The 15,463-nt window shown below is 35.9% G+C and overlaps 2 protein-coding genes across 7 annotated transcripts in view; one reads left to right on the top strand and one right to left on the bottom strand.

Moving 5' to 3' along the window:
• The window catches only part of LOC136040074 (uncharacterized), a 34,053-nt gene extending 33,836 nt beyond the window's left edge, over positions 1-217 (bottom strand). The window contains exon 1 of the mRNA XM_065724149.1: positions 148-217. The gene's annotated coding sequence lies outside the window, so the exon portion shown is untranslated. The remainder of the gene's footprint in view (positions 1-147) is intronic.
• Positions 218-10,274: 10,057 nt separating this feature from the next.
• LOC136040082 (sister chromatid cohesion protein PDS5 homolog B-like) overlaps positions 10,275-15,463 on the top strand; it is a 112,070-nt gene continuing 106,881 nt past the window's right edge. For 2 of the 6 annotated variants that reach the window (XM_065724160.1, XM_065724195.1), the window contains exon 1: positions 10,275-10,375. The gene's annotated coding sequence lies outside the window, so the exon portion shown is untranslated. Of the gene's footprint in view, positions 10,376-10,457; positions 10,659-15,463 lie in introns of those variants that run through there. The other 4 variants (XM_065724198.1, XM_065724177.1, XM_065724167.1 and 1 more) reach the window with 4 other exon arrangements.

Here is a 15,463-nt window from a genome sequence, read left to right on the forward strand (position 1 = left end):
ATACAAAAAAGGGATGCTCTTAGATTGTGGGACAGTCAGCCGGCCCTAACTACCCCAGTCTGAATCACCAGCCAATACTGAATATTTACATCATACCAAGGATTAAGCTTCACTTAAATCATATGAATCTTAAATAAATAGGCCTACATTGTCCTTAATGTGTAATTAATTCAAGAATCTTTTCGGCATTTCTTCGATTGCTGGTGTTCAGTCTCTAGCCATAATTTGAAATCCTTTGTGTGATAGGGTTTGGAAACCCAAGACCACAGACAAAATGTTGGTAGTGCATGTATTCTAAATGTATCATACACTTTTTGTCTGTGCCCAGACTACTAACAAAAATTATTTGATACAGATGTCCAACTGAACAATCTTTTGGTAAAGAAAATTTGTAGTGAATTCGAACATTCTAAGATTCCAACTACTTACCTTTAGCGTTTTCTATGACATGAATGGCGTCAGAGGTTAAGGGGATCATTTCTGCAATAGGTCTGGATTAGTTTTTGGATAAATTAAACCATCTAACTCCCGAAAAATACAGAATAAAGCAAAATTTTAACTTCTTTAAAGACGGAGAAACATATAAAATTACATTTAAAAAAAGAGACTCATTATGAAATTTGAGACACCTTAAGATTTTTATAAATGCCATGTTAGAGCAGAAGTATATGTGATTAATATTATTATTCGCCAAGTTGTCTCTCGTGACCCCGACGCCCTGCTTTTCGGCAGCGAATTGCTGATTTTTAGGGAGAATGGAAGCTTACCACCGGATGACACCAATTTTTCTTATTAGAAACGAGTTTGTTTTTTAACCTTTTGCTATTCAATAAACTGTAGTGTTCTCTTCCCTTTGTGTCTGATTTTTTCATGATACTTGTCCTTGCATTCAATGAAACCATGATAATCACAATATAATACCTTTCAAAACAGTGTGTGTTAAAATAGTGAAGCTGTCTCGTTCTTCCTGTTCAGCAGAACACAAAACAACCTAAGAATTCAATTCATTTGGGGACGGAGAAAGGAAAAAAACAAACAGCGTTTTTTGTCTTCCAAATTTCTTGCAAATACCTTATGGTATTTAAACACAGTTTTGCAGCCTTAATAAACATAAAATTTGAACAATGAAAACCAAAATGCATTTAAAAGCAAGCAAATGCTATTTTGTATCTCTTATCTAGAGGACAGGATGTCGCAATGGAAGTTTACTGAAGTTACGAAAGTTACTTTACAGTTTACTTAAAACGAATTACATTACAAATATATTATTTTGTAGTTATTACAACGTTGAAAATAAACATAAAAACTAAAATGAAATTTTATTTTGAACTCATGAGCCTTAGGCAATTATTATCATTATATATCAAATATTTCATTTTGAATTTATTTTTGCTTATTAAGACTGTTTTAGAAATGAGTAGTTTTCAGTAAGGCACCAATGACACAATAGGTTTTAGAATTTTACATTGAGAGAAGGATGCACAATCCAGATTGTTGTTTGTAGTGATTTTTGTTCATTTCAAGCTTGATTTGCATGTTCTATTTAAGTTTCACTCGTTTTAAGATTTATTTATTCATTTGTATTAATATCTGTTGTATCGTTTTTCGCTATGATTGTTTGTTTAATTTTTGTTTGTTTTGGGCATGATATTTCGAAATAATAGTTTCGTTTTTTGAGTTATTGTAGTTTTGTATTTCTTTTTATCTTAAGTTTAATATAGGTTTTACTTTTCTTAAAAAACATCTTTTTCAGAAAGTTCATTTAAAAATAATTTCTGTTTGTTTCTTTCGGCCAAAGTTTCAAATTTTCCGAAATTCCCTATTTCAAAATAATTTTTTATTCCAAAATAAACTAACGGTCTTTGGTCAAGATCTCGTTTCACTCAGGGCCGGAATCAACACTTTGAAACTTTAGGCCAAAGTGTTTTTGCCGCTCCGTTTTTGCAAGATTTTCCGGGATATCCCCAAAACTTCGGGGGTAGTGAAAAACCCCGGTGCCTAGTGGAACTATTGGTAAATCCTTGTCTGGTCTCAATGCAATTTTTGTTATATTTCAAATGGTTTAATAAGCACAAAAGAAAATATTTGGCATATAATTCGTTCTTGCAAAGCGCTAAATATATTGTAGACCTTATGCTTTTACCATTAGGGAATCGGGTAGTAGCCAAACTCTTGTTTGTAGCAAAGACTACACGTGTTTTGAAAAATTTTGTAAAGAGCTACTACAATTGAACTGAATTCCCATGATTTTTGCCATAAACTATCACAATAAGTTTTTTCTTGGGTCGAGGGTGGTCGAGTCATGGAAAAAGAGCCAAGGGTCACCCATAACTTTTGGAATGAAATATAGTAAATAAGTTCTTTCAAGTGCGCGTGGGGGGGGGAGGTCAGGCCATGGAAAAAGGGCCAGGGGTCAGCTACCAGAATTTTTGAAATAAAATATCGTTAATAATTTTTTTGGGGGTGGGGTCAGACTATAGAGAGAGGACCTGTGTCAGCTCCCGCTATATTAGAAATAGAATATCGTTAAGACCTATTTTGCGGGGGAGGGGATTGAGCCATAGAGGAAGGGCTGGGGGCCAGTTCCAATGATTTTTCGAATAAATATCGCTTATAAGTTTTTAGGGGGGTGGTGTTGGGCCATTGAGGGAGGGCCAGGGGGTTTAGAGGGCATGTGTTATACCCTTATTATAATCCATTTACACATGACGTGTTTTGACCTAGCTTAACACTCCCCTCAATATTCTCTGAAAGGCTCACCTGAATGCCCTTCATCTTATTGGAAAGTAAAGTTCAAACATGCATACATTTCTCAATAATATATACTATGTGTAAACAATGAAGGAATTGTCTAACTTACAGTCCTTGTGCAGAGGAATCTGGGAAGGTTGACATCCCCAAAGACATAATTACTGAACCTTTGAACAATGCTGAACAAAATAGATCACTGAAAATTTCGATCACATGTTTTTTTGCGGGATCATAGGCATGGGAGAGGGGCTGAATGCCTTCCATTCACTTTTCACCCTTAAAAAGGGCACCAAAACTTCCGACTTCCAATCAAATGAGCTCCACCCGATCCAAAGTTTATAAGACCATCCGTTTCATAAAATACTTACACGTCCCGGGGGTATAACTTACAATCCTTGCCCATGAGCTCTGGGGGATTGCGTCCACCCTAAACACATTGTTTTATGATTTTTGGACAATTGGTAACAAAATGGTTGTCTCACAATTTCAATTGAATGCGTTTCAGGAAAAGAGGATGCCAGTAGGGGGGGGGGTGCTTGGTGCCCTCCGTCATGTTTGACCCTTAAGATGGAACTAGAAACTATTCATTTCCAATCAAATGAGCCTATTCTAAATTTCATACGATCACACCTTCCATAAAACCTTATATGCCTCAGGGGCATAACTTACAACCCTTACCCCCAGGCTCTGGGGGATTCTCTCAACCCCAACCGGGCACTAGAACGTCTGATTTCAAATCCAATGAGCCCCCTCTAAAGTTTATACGACTATATTTTCCATAAATACCTTATATATCCTTAGGGTTTGGAACTTAAAACCCTTGCGCGGAGGGGTGTCGGTGGGGGGGGTCATTATTTCAGGACCTTTCAACTACGCTGAACAAAATGGCTATCTCGAAATATGTGTTTTGGGAATTGATGGGCTGGGAGGAGTTTGTTTCCCTCCGATTTCGGGAAAATATGAGGTGTGGGTGGGTGTATCTGCCCTCTGATCACTTTGAATCTTAAAAATGACACTAGAACTTTCGATTACAAATCCAATGAGCCTCCTCCGAAGTTTATGCGAAGACCCGTTTCATAAAAACCTCATATGCCCCTAAGGCAGAACTTACAACCCTTGCCTTGAGGGCTGTGGGGTGGGGGAGGGGTTATACTCCTCAAAGACATAATTTCCGAATCTCAAAATTTTGATTGGATGTGTTTGCGGAAATGGTGGGCTAGAGAGGGGTGTTGGTTGCTCTCTAATCATTTTCAACTATTAAATATGGAACTAGACTTTTCAATTTACAATTGAAAAAGTCCGTTTCGAAGTTATTTGTTACGAAGTACCCTAGTCTAAAAAAAAATACTTTGTGCCCACATAGCTCTTTGCTTAGGTAGCGCTATTTCGTTGCCTATGATTGAAAATCTTCCAGATGAGAAAGCCTCATGTTTACTAGAATCTCATGTCAGAAGACAAGTAAGGTATGTGAAGTATTAAATCTCAGAGTTGATGGATTTTCATTAATTCTCATTAATGGAGAGTCACGATGTAGGTTGCTATTGTCCTATAATAATATAATAATAATGAGTAATTTTCAGGGCTTATGTATGTTGGTGGTTTTTTTTGGGATCAATTGCCTCTTCCTAGCTATGCTACTTATTATGAGCTTCCTCCCTTTTGTACTAACATATTTGCAGGCATGAATATATGATAGGTCTGAGATATTAGATTTGAGTTTGCTTTGCTTGTGCTGGACGTCGACTTTTATTGATTGAAAGATATCGTCAAGTATGAAAAACCGTGTGGTGACTAATATGGGCCAATGATTACACAAAGCCTCTGTTCAACCGGAAGTCCTGGGGTCTTATTGCTGTCCAATTTTAAACCAGCTTAAAAGCTTTGTGCAGGCTTGAGAAGAAGTATTAGTACCTGACCAGCCGTGTGGAACCCATTGCTTTTCTTAAGCCCATAAAATTTCATTGAATTAAATAGTACGAAAATTATGCCATGCAACGTTACAGTGTTGAAAGACAACTGTAGTTTTGAAATTTGACTGACGAATGCAGTTTCCTTGAGCTGGGCTTGTTAGGAATCTCTGAAACTAATCTCCCTGGGTTTTAAAACATGAAATTAGTTGATATAGAATACATTTACTCAATTAGAAGAGCTATAGCACATAGTCAGTGAGCAGGTGATTGATGATTAAGGAAGCCTGCAAGTCTTACTTAGTCTGGGAAGACATATATAATAGAATTAAAGCTGTTAGGTAACAGTGATAGTGGTATATGTACTGTGGAACAAATTAATGGAGATGATGATGCTTCAGACCAGTTCTGCATGCAGCCACAAGAAGAAACCGACAGGCTCCCAGGTAGATACAGGTATGAGAAATATGAACATGAATAATGGTAAAATTTTGAGTCTTTCCACGGTGAGCGCTAAGATCCTTAAGTTTATCTACTGAAACAACTAAAGCAGCAGCATTGCTTGGGGTATATTTGGCCTTAACATCCCCATTGTAAGGCCCCAGATTGGTACCTAAACCAATGACGCTTCTGAATCCTTTGAACACACTTGCTAAGTTTTCCCTTTTATATAATCGTCAATGCAAGGATCAATTTGGTGTTTTGCATCATGCCTTTTACATTTAAGTAGCATTAGCTTCTTTGGGACCTCATTATGACCTATTCATGTTCATTGTTCATAGTTTATGACGCAAAAGTTAAATGATTCAGCAGTAAAATGTTAAATTATAGTTAAGTTACGCAATAGACTTCAGAAGGCTTACGGCTAGAGAGGTGGGGGGAGTAGCCAAACTAATGATTGTAGAAATTTCTGTTCGTTTTCGTTTTGACTTGAGTGTTCATTTTCATTTCTTCTTGTTTTAGGATTTATTAATTTGTTTATACGAAAACCTGTTTCTTTTGTGTTCCATATGGCTATTTATTTTATTTTTTGTTCACTTTTGATTGCATTTATTCTTTAATAATAAATTATAGTTGTTTTAAGCTTGAATTATCATAAAATTATACTTTATGCTCGTCTTGAGTTTTGGTAAAGCTCTTCAATTTTCTTCAAAAAACTTCTTTTTTGGATTTTATTTCTTAAATTAATGTAAAGTTTAAAAAGTCTCTAACACTGACTTTGCAAGTAAAATACTAAATTTTTTTTCTTGACCATTAGCTTAGTTGTACAACCATTAATAAAGAGGGGCTTGCGCTTCTTCGGAAATAGCTATAGTGATTCTTTTGACAAAAAAAAGATGAAATATAACTAAAAGATAATCAAGAAAACGAGATTCCACTAGCTGAAATTGCTCTCGTTTTCTTGTTTAAAAAGAAATCTCATTTTTTTTTTGCCAAACGTTATGTATGGGCCTTAGAACGCATGTATGGCCTTTCCGAACAAACGGCAAGTATGGCCTTAGAACGTATTTAAGTGAAGCCTTTATTTAAGAGTGGATGAACGTCTGATTTTTCAAATCGGAAATTCTTTTCTAATACTTCTACGTTGAGCAAAGTAACGGGAAAACTTATTGTCAATCATTTTCAGAAATTCTGGGGCTGAAAAAACTGGCCTTAGGCTCAACATGGCCTCGAAATAATCGTTCTTGCAACACATAGCTTCTCGAGATAGTCATCGACTTAAAGAGGATAGGCAAATGGGGGGAGGGGACGTATTCGATCGCATCGACATCGGTTTTTGGAAGGTCATAATGAGACCCCAATGAAGCTAATGCCACTTAGATATAAAAGGCACAATGTAAAACACCAAATTGATCCTTGCATTGATGATTATATAAAAGGAAAAACTTAGTAAGTGTGTAAAAAGGATTCAGAATCGTCATTGGTTCAGATACCAAGCTGGGGTCTCACAATGGGGGTGTCTAGGGCAAGTATGCAACCAAGCCATTTATATTTAATTGCTGCTGCCTTAGTCGCTTCAGTAGATGATCTTAAGGATCTGAGAGTTTACTTTGGCAAGACTCAAAATTTTACTATTATTCATGTTCATATATCTCATACCTGTATCTACCTGAGATCGTGTTTGTTTCTTCTTATGGCTTCATGCAGAATTGGTCTGAATCACCACCATCTCTACCAGTTGGTTGTACAGTGCATATATCGCTATCACTGTTACCTAACAACTATAATTCTATTATATATGCCTTCCCAGATTAAGTAAAACTTGCAGGCTTCCTTAATCCTCAAAAGCCCTGCTCGCTGACCATGTGCTATGTCTCTTCTAACTGAGTAAATGTATTCTATGTTAACTAATTTTATGTTTTTAAACCCAGGGAGATTAGTTTCTGAGATTCCTAACAAGTTCAGATCAAGATAACTGCATGCTTTAGTCAAAATATCAAAACTACAGTCGTCTTTCACCGCTGTAACGTTGCATGGAATGATTTTCGTCGATTTAATTCAATGAAATTTTATGGGCTTAAGAAAAGCAATGGGCTCCATACTGCAGGTCAGGTACTAATACTTCTTCTTAAGCCTGCACAAAGCTTTTAAGCTGGCTTAAAATTGGACAGCAATAAAACCCCCGGACTTCCGGTTGAACAGAGGTTTTGTTTAATCCTAGGCCCATATTGGTCAGTACAAGGTTATCCATACTTGAAGACCTATGGCTCTAAACCACAGTCAACGCAAGAGCGTTGCATCTGGTTAATAAGTTTAATGAAGACCTTATCTGAACTAAAATATATTCACTAAAGGCAGTTTTGTCCATCTCTAAAATATCAACTCCAGAGTATCATAACTGAGTGTGCAACCAACAGAACAATTAAATAGAATCAAATATTTGGTTTGAAATGTCGGTATTGTCACTCTTGTTTTCTATTAGTGAACATGTTACAAGTCATATAAGGAAAATGAGAAACAAGACCCGGATGATTCAGGAGTGAGCCCAGGGGGGATAACAGGGATACCCTCCCCCCCCGAAATTTGGGATATTTCTATTTTAGGGTCGACGTTCTTACAGATGTTGAGTAATCTTATACATCGAAAGGATAATGTACGCTATAAATCTTCTTGTGATAAGGATAAGAACTGAATGATTTATTTATTTTATAATATAAAACTTAAAACATAACTGTCTTAAAAACTAACCAAATTTATTATGGATTTTATTCCCAGTGATGTAGAGTAATGTATGCAAAACAAGTAGGTAATGTGTGGCGATCTCAACACGAGAATTTTTGTTTCGTGAAAATGCAGTTGGGAAATATGCCAGGTTGCTGCCAAGTAAGCCACGTGCTGTTATAACCTTGGGCTCCTAAAATCATCGATTTTTATTTAAATCACGCGTCTGCTTATTCATTATTTATATAGAAGTCTACGACCCTGTTTGTTAGCTAGTTGTCCATTATTACGAAATGGAAATAGAAAATTATAGACGAGTATTTACTCTTAAATTACTGGGGAAAAGTAGCAGGACCCTACATTTTCCTTGTTTGGACCTTATGAAAAATCCCTAATCGTTTTCTTTCCCCCTTGGAAGAATATAAATTCAATGCCATGGAGGAGAATCAACCAACTTTGAAGCCAGAAGGACACCAAATTATGGAGTCTGAGTGCTTCCTAACAAAGAAGAAAATTCTTTCAAAAAGAAACAATTGGTTGATAGTAGACCTTGGTTGGTTGATATTAACCTTAGTCGGAATTGGAAGCATTTAAAATACTTAACGGCGAAAGGTTATGATAGAGCTTCATCTATGAGCGGTCTATTATAAGGTTGGGCTTCTATACTCCATGAAATTTTTCCCCAGGCAGTCTATTTTCACTATGGAAGTCACTCCTTAAACTTAGCCCTGAGTCACTAGTACAACATACCTGTTAAAATGAATTGTCTAGGAACTTCGAAAGAATAATTAATTTCTTTAGAATTTCACCTCAACAATCTGCAATTTTCAAACAAATTGTTCAAGGAAGTAATCTTTTCACAGGGGCAAAAACAATGAGATTGAACAAATTTGTATGATTAGATAGGTGGAGCACTTAAGAGCAATCACACGAGATGTTTATTATTATCGGTATGGTTATGAAGGAATTTCAAGAACATTCTGATTCGGGTTTGGAATCTTCAAGCAAAGCTTACTCTTTGCTAGCGCTATTGAGATATGCAGTGTTGTGTAAGTAAAGTTTTTAGTCTGTCACATAATTTTTCAACATCTTTAGAATTAGAAACTATAGATCTTGTATACTTTCTCAAACATCCTGACGATCTTAGGAGCAAAGGTAGAGACATGAAAGAGAGGAGTGAAGCTATGTTACAATCACTTTTTACTGAAAAGACTGAATTTTGTCAACATTATAAAACCAGTGTTAGAGTGCCAAGATGAGATCCAAAACAAAAGTATATGAATTATTATGTAACAGCGTCAGATAATCCTGAAATGTATTACCAACTTTCAGTATTAACCCATTTATGGACTATTTTCTGCAGCAGCTGGTTCAGCGATTTCTTAGTCACAGAAAATTGCTGGAGTCACTGTAATACCTATTTCCTCAGCACTGTATTTCTCTCAACAACGAAAAAACAGAGAATTGATCGGAAACTCAGACTTATTTTTTGGTATCTTGACACAGACAGCTATATAGGAAGATTGTAAACTAAGTCAGCTCTGTAGAAGAGAATGTGGATACTGTCAGGAAACTTGGCACCAAAATATTTCACAGTGTCCTTAAAAGAATACAATGATTTTTTCCACTCTACATCAATTTCCAAAGATTTATGCCAATTCCCGCCACTACGGCTACTTGCTGGCATTCTTTTACTACCCTGAGAAGAGGGAAATCTTATTCCAGGAGTGCCTCAGGTCAGGAACGGCTTAATGGATTTGCCTTATTATCCACACACTCGGCTATTCAAGTCAATGCAGAAGCCTTTTTGGAGGAACTAGCCCACAACAAAAAGGCGAATATAATTGTATGTTTACAGTGTTGTCTCGCTAAAGAATGTACCTTATATTCTAGAAACTTTATTTTTCCTTTTAAACCAGTACTACCATCCCTTAGTCAAAATATCTACCCCCTCCGAAGTTTATCGCTGGGTTCGCCCCCGGGAGGGCTTACGCCCGGTCAGACATTTCCCAAATATTTCTTGATGAGTCTGTAACTGTGATACGGTTTGTAGACTTTGCGATTCCCTTGAAAACCAAATGAGTTTTGTTGTAAAATTTTTGCTCTCCTTGTAAAACATACAAGAATCAACCGTTTATAGCTTCAGAAATATGCAGAATAGTTGTACTTTCTTCATTGTATATTTAAAATCATATTTTCTCGTTTCTTAAAGTATCAAGGCTTGTAGGGAGGGTGTGCAAATGTTTGATGACCCAATTCAAGGTAAGAGTCGAATTCCAAGAATTCTCTGAATGTGAAAATTCGTCTATTATAAAGTTTTGATGTGAGAATTGAGATTTAAAATACATGATTATCTCATTATTGAGTATGCTATAGAGTTTATCTTATAAACTCTTTGGGTGTATGCTAGCCATAAATTCTATTTGCAATTGTTTGAATACAGCGCAATCTATCAAAATATAAAACTACTGTTTTCGAACGCCATCTAAACGACTAACTTACTATAGTTTAATGCAGCAAAATATCTAAACAAATAATTGTTCTTTGGACTGAAGGTAAAATTATTCCATAGTTTTTTTTTCACAATGTAAAGTTGATACTATCCTTTATAATATAAAATAAGAATAGGATTTGGTTTTTATGTATTTTTAGTGCCATCTTGTTAATATTCCATAATTTTCTAAGAATTTATAGAGAGTGTCATGGCTGCTTTATTTTCAAATGTAAGTAAATCTATTAATGGCCTATTGTATATTACAATCCAGTAATGAGCCAACAGGGAAAGTCCCTGATATAACCAGCGATTTCGAATCGAATTGGTCAAATCAAGTATAGTATGTAAGCTAACACAGGCTAAAGATTTAATATTGAGGCTAAACAGAAACTAGCCTAGGCCACTTAATGTTAGGCATGGGCAAAATGTTATTCTACCTATTAAATGGGTTAAAAATACTAGCATAGGAAAACATCACCAACATCTTGAGAATACTAGGCTACCCTACAGGGTAAATACTTGCTTTCCAGTTGAACCTTCCAGAAAATTTACACTGTAAGGAATAAATCAGATAGGCTAGAAAAAAGATAAATGTAGAACAGCCCCCCAGTAGGAGATATGCTAAATCAAAAAAAGAGGCATTTAAGATTGCTAATTCTATGGTAATTAGTAGCTGGATAGAATAATTAGCTAGGATGGTAGTGATGATGATAAGGATGATTTCCCTCTCACTGTGCAGCCCAGGGAAATTCAGTGGCTAATTCATTTTCACTTCTTGTTTTTCAGACATCTCTATAAAGTCTTTTCTTTTGAACTACAGTAAAACCAGTATCCAATTGAGCAAAATTATTTAAAACTAAAACCCTCAAACCTTGTTATCAAATAAGAATTAAGAAGAATTGTATATATTAATGAATAGCTATAAATCTAAGCTATACATCAATATGGTTATTACTAAAATTATTTAAGGTCAAACACTTGAAATTATTAGTTTATTGAATTTTGTACAAGGACCTCTTTTTGGAAGTACCAATCATCTAATTCTGACATATATATCCTTTCAGTGTTTCAGTTTTATTCATATATTAACAGAAAGCTGATTGTCTTTTGATTCTAAAAATGTAACTTTTATTGCTTGATATTTATTCTAGAAATCACAAATATTAAATTTAGTTTTTTTATTTCAATTGCTAGTCAAAACAAAGACCACATTTTTAATTTATGCTGGTAAATTATGGGCAGAAATTTCACAAAGAAGCTGGGGCTCTTGAAACTACCCTCACATTCCATTATTCTGTAGTGAAATAAGGGTGGACCAAAAACCTATCTATTTTTCTAGCAGCCAAAGAAAAGTAATCTTTCCCAAAAGAGGTCTTTTACCCTACTTTCAGATGTCTTTAATTACCTTACCTTAAGCCAGGAATGGTATCCTTATTATTTAGAAGCTTGTATGCTGCTATCACATTGCTTTGCTTGCATCTATATGTTAGAGATGGTGTTCTGAGCTTACAGTGACATGATAGATATAAGACATCAAAGAGGCCCTTAATACATTATGTTGCCCTCCTCTGGACTGATTCCATGGCTGCTTTGTCTGTCTTGTTGATTGGGCATGCAACACACATTCTAAATTCTAGCCTTGGTTGAACTAGACTCTTATACAGCCTAGTAGTAGCCATTAGAGATCTAAGAAATATTCTCTCTTCTCTGAAAGATTGATAAAAAAAATAAAAAATTTTGCATCATTTTATTTGTTTATATCCTATTCATTTGCACAGGGGGAGAAACACCTAAAAGTTGTACTTTGGGCTTCAGATAATTCTTTATAAGAGATAAGCTAGAGGTGCTGCTCCTCCTCCTCATCTGGTGCATCTTCAAATGCTGTGTCTGGCATATCATCTTCCACCAGACCATCTCTGCTATCATGTGGCAGTGAACTATTGATAGAAAGACATGGTGGCAGCTTTTGGCCTTTCATGTTGATTTCCAGCTATTTTTGAAGTTTCACAGCAATGCTTATTTTTTTCCTATTGAGTGATTGATGGACCATTAGAACTTTGTTTGCTATGTCATGCTTGATGTAGTTTCTATGTTGGGTCTGTATTAGTCCATAACCTGACCAGAGTCTGTGGCAGGAGGCTATGGTAATGCAAATTGTTGAGATTTTTACAGCCATTCCATAGAAACTACATTCACAAAAAAAACCCACCAACAAGCTGCCAATTTTACAGCTTTTGTAGTCTCAAAGTGCAATGGTTTGGGAAATGGGTTGGTTTTGGAGATGTAGCTATAGAGTTCTGTGTTTAAGACCCCAACACAGTCAGCTTTTCAGATCTTTGTTAAATGAATTACCATCCTTCTGACATTGGTAGGACAATTTAGCATGCTCATTTATTCATCTTACTGCATCAGCAAACTCATCCTGTGTCTGTGAGTTTGCACCAAAAGGCAGATCAAGTAGAGTAGCTGCAGCCAGAGCAGGATCATATGGAAATATCCTCCTATTTACTAGGTACTTCTGGATTTTCCTTTCCTCAGCCTTTGAGACTGTCAAAAATGGTACAGTGTCCTGGAAATGCAGAGCTTCCTCTCCTTCAAATAAGTGGCAACCAAGTGAAATTAGCTTCAAGAATTTCAGACAGGCTGTTAATTGATCCAGTTTCACATCATCAAAAAACAGTTTTCTGATATCCTGAATACCCTATTTTTTATTAGACCTTCTATCAATTGACAAAGATCCTAAAGGTTCCCACAACTCTTTTATGAAGCACATAGATTGGTAGATAGATCCCCAGCAAGTTTTGATAGGTAGATCTGGGCTGATACTTTTGCCAAGAAGTGCAATGTGCTTTTTGTTAGGCACAACTTGGGCCATGTGATGAGACCTGACAAATGTGATGATCTTAAATATATTATTGACACACTGGTCTCAGCTTTTCATAGTATCTCAGACTAGTAGATTCAAAATGTGAGGGATGCACCCAATGGTTTGAAGGTGGGGATATTTTTGCTTCAATGACAAGGTAGCAAGTTTATTTATGCTACCAAGGTTTGCCAAGGCAAATGGTGTCAATACCTATCATTGCATTCCTGTGTCTAGTCATAGCAAGGCACCATACTTTAGCAACTTGTTCCAGTTCAACAGCTACAAACTGTGCAGTGTGCTGCTTGTTGCCAGTTTTTACTGATTCAAGGAGGAGAGCTTTGTCGGTAACAAGGATATAGAAAACATTAGGTTCCTGTCTAGTATTTTTGTCCATCCATCAGAACAAAGAGTTTTGGCTGTTTTGCAGTTCTGAAGTTCCAGTTTAATGTCAAGCATGCTTTCATTAAAGCATTGATCAAGGTACTTGATTTGCACTTTGTGATCCAAAATTTCCTTCATAGCTGGATTTGTAGCTCTTATTGCCTCTGCAAAATATTCATTTTTGACCACAACAAATTGTATATTGCATGCATAAAATGCACAAGCCCAAGCTTTGTCACAGGCTTCCTTCTGTTTTATGATCACTTTTTGGATCCATTTAAGTTTTGGTGACTTCAAGTTTGGGAACTTGAACAAACAAGGGGAGCCAGAACAGAAGACCCAGAAGTACTGGGAAGCAATGATGTTCCAGTCAAAGGAAAGAGTCAAAGTTTGAAAGAACTGGGACTTGATTAGAGCCACTTTGTCAGAACTGTTGGATTGAAGAAGTGCTGACTTCTTCAAATTCTGCACATTGCCTCTTTTCTGCAACTCCTTCATACACCTTTTTATTGCAGTGGCAAATTTCTTATAGATGGATGATTCCTGTACATTATAATATTCACTCCATCTCTTCCAACTATTTTAATTATTCAATTTACTTCAGGAATTCTATGATGAGACTGATAATCATGCAATTTTGTTTTCACTTCCTAATCCACCAAATTTTACATTTAGGCTTGGCTGCATTTTCTTTAATCTGAAGAATTCAGCTATTTTGGGCCTTTTTTTCGCTTTTCTGGCACGTTATTAACAAATTTTCAATTGTTTCGAAGGACCTGCATTTGAAACATTCATCACTTTTCCTCCAGAATCTTGCTTTATAATTTCCCACTCTTGGTTTGGCTAAAGGCAAAAAAGTTCCCAGTTGAATCCCTATTTGCATCATATTTTCTTCAAAAGTATCCAGTTTCTTCACACTTATTCCAAATTCAACTGCAGACTTTGCATTTGCACCTGCAAATTTCATTTTCTATTATTCCAGCATGAGTGGAAATCCATTTAATGACTATTTTCTTCTTCTTTATTACTGCATGTAGCTTAATGTAGCACTTCATCACTTCTCTACTTGGTTTTTGTAGGATATTATAATTTTTAATAGCATGGATAGCACCCTTTGAATTGGAGCATATGAGGAAATTTTCTTCTTCTATACATTCTTCAATGAATTATAATGGTGTTATAATTCTGCTTGAAACTTTCATAATTTTATAAATTATACCCTTAGAGTCCCTTAGAGAAGGGGGTAGTAGCCAAACTCGTTTTAAGCTTGATTTGCATATTCAATTTAAGGTTTATATTAGTTCCTGGCAATTTAATTCATTTATATTAGTACCTGTTGTATGTTTGTTTGCTATGATTGCTTATTTCGTTTCTGTTCATTTTGGTTTCATTTATTCTTTAACAGTAATTTCTGGGCATTTTCAGCTCTAGTTATTATAGGTTTTTATGGCACTTGATATTAACCAAGTGACATATAGTGATCTCAAATTCTGTTGGTCTGTCTGTCCTGATTTTGCTAGTTTGGGCACTTCCAGATAAGCTAGGACAATAAAATTTGGCAGGCATATCAGGGACCAGACCAGATTAAATTAGAAATAGTCGTTTCCTTGATTTGACCATCTGGGGGGGGGGTGAGTGGGGGGATGGTTAATTTGGAAAAATTAGAAAAAATGAGGTATTTTTAACTTAAGAATGGGCGACCAGATCTTAATGAAATTTGATATTTAGTATGAACTCATGTCTCAGAGCTCTTATTTTAAAATCCCGATAGGATCTGGTGACATTGGGGGGAGTTGGAGCAGGAAACCTTGGAAAATGCTTAGACTAGAGAGATTAAGATAGATATGAAACTTGGTGGGTAGAATAAGCAAGTGTCATAGATACATGATTGACTTAACCAGA

Source organism: Artemia franciscana, chromosome 2 (genome assembly GCF_032884065.1).
Source record: "Artemia franciscana chromosome 2, ASM3288406v1, whole genome shotgun sequence".
Lineage (NCBI taxonomy): Eukaryota > Metazoa > Arthropoda > Branchiopoda > Anostraca > Artemiidae > Artemia > Artemia franciscana.